We start from the raw sequence: 6978 nt of genomic DNA, 5'->3' as shown, positions 1-6978 counted from the left end.
CTATGGACTGGATATTCTACATAAATCTCAAGAATATTCAAAATCCATTTATTAGAGATGTAACTCCATCCATAACTTGGGATATATCTCATATTTTAAGAAGTATTTATTCCAAAACGCATTACCCAAACGATTGGTTGCCTTTGGCGGAAATTTTGCCAATTTCCGAAGTGACAGAATCAGAGAATTTACAACGCCGTCAATCTTTATCGAAGCCATTGCACTTGGCTGGCCAAAAAGCAACAACCAATGGGCGGGACTTTGAGTTTCTCTCGCCCGGGGCGTGGCACGTGGCATATTTTTTTGTCCAGAACCCGATAAGCGAGTGAAAATCAGTTGGCAAGCTGACTCAACGAAAAAAAAAAGTTCTTCAGTTGATTTTCTGCGGCATTTTATTCCTAAATTTGCCGATTAACCGAATGCGGCTTTTTTCCCCTAGACTTTTGAGCCAGTGCCAGGAAGTTGCCATGGCCAGCAAAAGGATTCTTGGCAAATCTGTTATCTGCCCGACTTTTCAGTTGACTCACAAACTGTTCCAGTCCACTGCAAACGGACTGCGTTCATAATTGACAAATTTATGACTTGTGGGGGGTGCCCGGTTCGAGATGAATGATTTACAACGAGGGGCCTTAAAGACCCCGGACTTCAATTCGAAATATTGTTTTAATTATTCAGTTCTATCTGACAGCAGATAAGTGTACAATGCACATTTTATGCTCCAATTGGCTTCAGATTCAGATGCGGATCCAGTGCAGTTCGGTTGTAGATGGGCTGGCTCTGTTGCTGGGCACGCATTTTAATGAAATCAAAAATTTACGACACTTTTGCCGAGTCAAGCAGAAAAATTCAGCTAGTGCTGTAGCTTTCCAAAGACTCCGGTCCACATTTTCTCCCTTTTTTCATGAAGTCTCTGCAAACAAAAATCTGTTTGCGCTTAGAATTGTGCAGCGAGTGAGACCAAGAAAGAGCTTTTCGGAAGGGGGCGTTTCGGGGGGCTTGTTGGGGAAGGAAACTCCTCATACATGCAAATGGTGCATTGAAACAATAAAAAGGGCGCAGCTGACTGACGGCAGCAGGGGGCGGGATGGTACCAGTTATTTATGCAACGAAGCGAAACAACTAAAATGCAAAATGCGCGAAGATTTCGTTTCTCCGAAGTGACGAGCCATGCAAATTGGCGAAGTGGTGGCACCCAAGCTTAGTGCCACCCCACAACCACTGTGCAACATGCTGCAGTATCTGGTGAAAAGTTTTGGGTGCCACTTGAACGACAACTTGGTGAAAACTTGGCTTACTATAAATAAGAAATAAATTAGTTAAATGTATTGCCATTTGAGATAGTAGCGCTTTATTTGTGGCATTATAAAATCTAATTAAATTCCAGGAAAAAGTTTTGGGAGCTGTGCCTTCAACACATCTGGGTAATTTTGTGTATTTTGTAATGTAAGATAAATATTTTTGTGCTTTCACTTTCGATTGTGAATTGCATCTGACTTACACTGCTCCCACGAAACAAGCCCCTTGAGTTGAACACCTCTTCATGTCAACCACAAATGTTGCAGCTTTTGTGTTGCCGTCTCCACAACGGACACAATGCACTATGTTAATTTCTGAAGGAGATCTTCCTGTAACTGTCCTGTGTTGTTCTATAAGCCCTCATAAACAGAGAGCCACTCCGAATTAAAGTCAAAATGCCAAGTAGTGTCTGTCAGCGTCAGGATTTGGTCAGGGAAAGCCCTCAAGCTTCTCTCCAAACTCTGAAGCAGACAGAGGTACGGGCTTCTGATTCCTGATTTCAGACTCCGCTTTTGCCCCAAGACCCCAACTCCTGTCCAGATTCCACAAGGCGAAAATTTTGCAGCGACTCTGGCAGTTTGGCATCTTTTCTGGCGCTGCTTTTGTTGACACGGCTTTTGCGGCGTTGTCACAGCCGATGTCTCGTGTTGCATGTTGCACATCCATGTGCCACATGTGCAACACTCACACAAGCAAAAAAAAAGAGGCAACAAAATGTGAATGGAGTGCGAACGCGCAAAGCTGACGTCTGCTGTCATTTGCCATTTGGCTGCTCCTTTTTGCATGCCACCGTTTCCTTGGGCTTACAGCCTTTCGTCGCAGCATTTTAATTTTGTTTTATATTTTTTGTATATTTGCAGTCTCTTGGGAACGTGCAACTTGCCGCTTAATTATGGTACCTTCAAGAAGCCCATGAGGTAGTTGGCAAACTTCACATGACTTCGGCTTAAAGTGCCATCCCAAGAATACATTTCAATTAGGAAGTTTATTTTTATTCAACTTTAAAAATGTACCAATCATTTAAAGTACATCACTTAAGAATCGGATCAAGAATCAGGTATCCTTATATGGCTATAAAAAAACATAGCCTTTCATGTATTTTTCACAATCTCTAAATGATTGACAATCTTTGATCCTCCAGAAAATGTGATGAAAAATTATTTTGTTTCCAGATTTGTTGCAGAATGGTGAAGAATCGATGTACAAATCCATTAAGATATTCCGCTTAAGAATCGGATAGAAATTGGCCAAAATACAGTCATCGCTAGGGGCCATATTGTCCTACCATGCATTTTGCACAATCTTTGAAGGAGATCTCCAGATAATGTGACGAAAAATTAAAAAAAATATGATTTTTCCAGATTTTGGTGCAGAACGAGAGAGAATCGATGTACAAATCGTTTAAGGTATTCCGCTCCACAATCGGATGGAAAATACAGCCATCGATAGGGGTCAAATTATCCTCCCATGCATTTTGCACAATACTTGGAGGGAATCCCCCAGTAAATGTGACAAAAGTTGAAAAAATAATTTAAAAAAAAAAAAATCTGAATCTGCTTTGTTGCCGAGTTTTCAGCGCAACAATCTTCAATTTAAGGTTATGCTAGACTGTAAATTATAGATTTAATTTCCATGATAGAAGGGGTGGAAGCGATTTTCCACACAATTTCTATGATAATTGCACAAATCGTAGACTTGACTCGTAATGCCTGTGAAACTAATCAAAACTTGGCTGGCTAGATGTAATAACTTCCATTTGCAGACATCACTTCCACTTGCATTTCGACTTTTTCGTTTTCTTATTTTCAAACCCTTGTTCCGGCTCGTCTTCGGGTATTTTTTGAAGTTGTGCAAAACTTTTAACTTGACAAACCCAACAAGTGCCGATGACAATGGACCGGCCATGGACGTCGAAGAGAAATGGTATAAAATATTAATAGTCAGGCGAACTTTTGCAATTGACTATCATCAGGGAAGTGGGCAGCGTTGGGTGGTAGGGAGTAGGTGGCGATGGGGTTGAAGATGGCGATGAAAATAAAATTGGGAGAGGCCATCAGGCATCAGCATCTATAATTTCTTACGCTCCAACAAACTTGGCCGGCGAAAATGCACTGCCATCTGGCTTGTCCTTTCCGCCATTTTCCGTCTTGTCTATTTTTTTTCTTATTTTTTTCGTTGTAGTATCTGTGCCCTGCGTGCGTTTTACAATTTGTTAATTACTGCAAAATGAACTTCTTCTCTGATGACGATGCAGCAACACAAGACTGAGACTCTGAAACTGGAACTGTGAGATTGTGACTTTAGCAAGTGGCAGATGCTGTTTCCTGGGCGATCCGGAATGAATCTCTGAGACTGCAATGCTTTCAGTGCAGCAGCCGAGTTGCTGATGGCAAAGTTCCTTTTCGCAGGACTCGTCACTTTCCTTGTCGCCATTGTTGGCTGACGTGACGTTACATCAGAGGACATTCTCTCGCCAATGTTCTGACAGTGTTTGCACACTCGAAAAAGTCAATTAATGCCAAACCAAAATTGTTTAGATACTTTTTGGGATGAAAATGTCACTCATGGTTAAAAAAGACTCTTGAAACTTTCATTAGAATCTTTTTTTAAATATTTTAACTGTACAGAAGATAAAAGCTTTAAACATAATGCCAATGATAATTTCTTAAACATCACATTTTAGTTTGATTATTTTTTTTCAAGTGAGATCTATCTACTTACTAATGCGGTTTGTTTTCGCCATTTTTGTTTTGCGCTTCGTTATTTCTTGTTTTGTTTTAAGTTCTGCCTTCTTCACTTGCCTCTTTCTGCTCCTCTTACTGTTTCTGCATACTTCCTTCGACCGGCGCTTTTCAGAAGGACAAACAACGTCACTACGCGGCCAGGATGCCAAACAAGCTTGAGTCGCCAGGCGCAATTTTTCATTCTGGGCCCAGGATGGGAAAAAGGACATGGGCAATGGGACAATGCCACCCATTCATTACCAGTGCTTTGGTTGCATGCAGCGTGGCCATGTCCTGCATCAGGATTGCTCAGTTAGCTGCTTTTAGCTGTAGCTATTTTTGAACCGTCAGAAAATGCTGCTCATTTTTTTTTGTAAATGTTTCTAGATTCATCGTAAAATCGATACATTAAAGGGGCTTTCTACATTTGATTGTTAATCCATAAAGAAAGGGTAAAAATCGTTCTTACTTTTGATTCATAGGATTAACAATGTTTGAACAATTTTAGCTTTTCGCAATTAAGCTGCATTTTAGCCACAAGAACAACACTTGTATTACCCTCTGTTCTTTTTTTTCCCATTCCGGGATAGTGTCCTGCAATCGCCGCCTGTACATCATCCGCTGGTCTATCTGCTCGTCCTCCGCCGCTGGCTCGTCTTTCCTTCCTTCCTTCCGTTTCATTGCCAGCCGCGCATCCTTCCGCATGATGACACTGTTTTTGGCGGCCACCATAACCACCATCCACCATCTCCGACCCCTTGCCCATTTTGCCGTTTCCCATTTTGCCAGCTTTAGTCCCAAGTCCCAGCCGCGGTCCTGGCCTCATTTAACTTGTAATTACGCTTGAGCAAAAATCAAAGTGGCTCAAGTTGCCAACCCAGCGGCAGCAGTAGTCGCACCCAAAGCCTCCATCCACCGAGCTTGTCACCATCCATGGTCTCCATCTCCCCCATCTCCATGGTTTAGCACGTGCCTTGCTTTTCTGACTTTTTTTCACCAGCTACGGTACTCGTGGATTCAAAAGCATATTGGACCCAAATTGAGAGCATTTGATTGGCAAAATATAGGATCGTTTAGGCCTCGAGGGCTCTTTTGACAAAATTGAAAAAATATTTATCTTATATTTAGATGATTTTTATATATTCTTGGAAATAATATTTCAATTTTAAAAATTTGTTTCAAAAGTCAATTTTTAGTCGTATCTAAATTAACAAGCTTTCTATTTTTTTGTCATTTTGTTCCGTTTTTTTTGGGTTTTTTTTTGGTTTGTTTTTGGTGGCCGCCAATTTGAGCTGCATAAAATATTTAAAGTCTCGCTTGACTCTGATTATTACAGTTGTTCGCTACCCTTTTTTTCGGGCGACTCAGTTTCCCTACCGAGGTCCCCCGATCCTTTCTCTGGTTTCGCAATCCCTTGACGTTCCGAGTTCCCAAGCCTATGACAGGTTTTCATTTAGCAGCTGCCTGCGACTCTGGCGGCTTCTGTTACATTTTTTGCCAAATTATGGCGCAAACCTTTTTCCTGTTTTTCGTTACTTTTTGTTTTCGTCGATTTCCTGTGCTACTTTTACGCACTTCCGTTGCGGGACCTTTGGGTTTTGGGAGGAAGAGCCTAACTGGAATGATGTGCTGATTTGCGCTTAGGCTCTTAGTACATAATTTATAGGAGAGGTCGCGCATAAACAGCTTAAATTATGTGAATGCCAGCAATAGCTTGAATAAAATTTGGCAAAAAGTCAAAAATATTGTGTAGCGAATGTGAGTGAGCGAATGTTAGGTCATAATTTTTCCCCTCTTGGTTATTATTGGCCTATTAAAATCATATTTTTTTAGTTTCTAATGGCTGTCGCCTTTCAAGGTAGCTATTTCAGTGTCTGTTAGATCTCTGGACTTTTGTAATTAGTCTTCTGCTTCAATAGGAATCTGACGCAACAAAAGACCAGCTCTGACCCCTTTCAAAAGGAATCAAACTGATGGCCATCCCACAAAGACTTCCATTTACCCTGATTTGAATTGGACTGCCGGCTCTTAGTTACAGCCATATTGACAGATTCACGGTGGGCTTCTATTACACTGAAAATCGAAATATGATTTCTAAAATATTCTGATAAAATTTGTGCTTTGGTTTTGACTTAATTGAGTAAATGGCACAAAGAAAGTGTGACCCTTGGATTCAATTATTTTGAAAGATCACTGAATTTTTTTTCTGGTGGAAGCGGTTAAAGGGGAAAACTGTTTTAGGACCGGCTCCAGCTATCTGCCGGTAAACATGGCTTAAGCTGCAAATAATCAGAAACGCTCATATTTGCGCACAAGCACAGTGGCCCACTCATTTGGGCAAAGCCCCTGGAACGAGGAGAATCCAACGAGCATTCAACTTCCCATATCGCTCCCCTCATCCCTCCTTTCGACCACAATATCAACACATTTGGGTTTTAGCCATAATGAAGTTGCTAACTTTCGAAGTGCGCCGGCAATGGCAGTAGCAGTAGCGGCTAAGACCAAAACATAATCAAAACCGAATTATGTGCTTTAAATGCGTCCAAGTCGTTGTCTCCGTCCCTTTACCCCATTTCCTCCTTTTCCACCATTTCCCCCGTTCGCCTCTGTATTTCCCGCATTTTCCCCCTTTAGGAAAGCATTCAAACTATCATTTTCCTACTTAGGAGAATGTGTGCCGACAGTCGCCAGAAGTCTGTCCCGCTTTCACCCATATAGTCGCATGCATATAGTAATTAGAAAAGAAAAGAGTTGCTTGGAAAGAAAAGCAATTAGTGTCTCTCTCAATTTCTATGCGCATAGTTTCACAATCTTCTGCCACACAAACAAACATGTATATGCGGCTGGCTGGTCCTCAAGTCGGGGCTCTCATCATCATCTCGGTTCGAAGGGATTTTCTTTCCCCATTTTCTTGGGCTTATTCGGTTACTTGGTGACTGACCCGAGCTTCTTACTCCGA

Source organism: Drosophila ananassae, chromosome 2L (assembly GCF_017639315.1).
Source record: "Drosophila ananassae strain 14024-0371.13 chromosome 2L, ASM1763931v2, whole genome shotgun sequence".
Classification (NCBI taxonomy): Eukaryota; Metazoa; Arthropoda; class Insecta; order Diptera; family Drosophilidae; genus Drosophila; species Drosophila ananassae.
Note: the sequence above shows the minus strand (reverse complement) of the source record.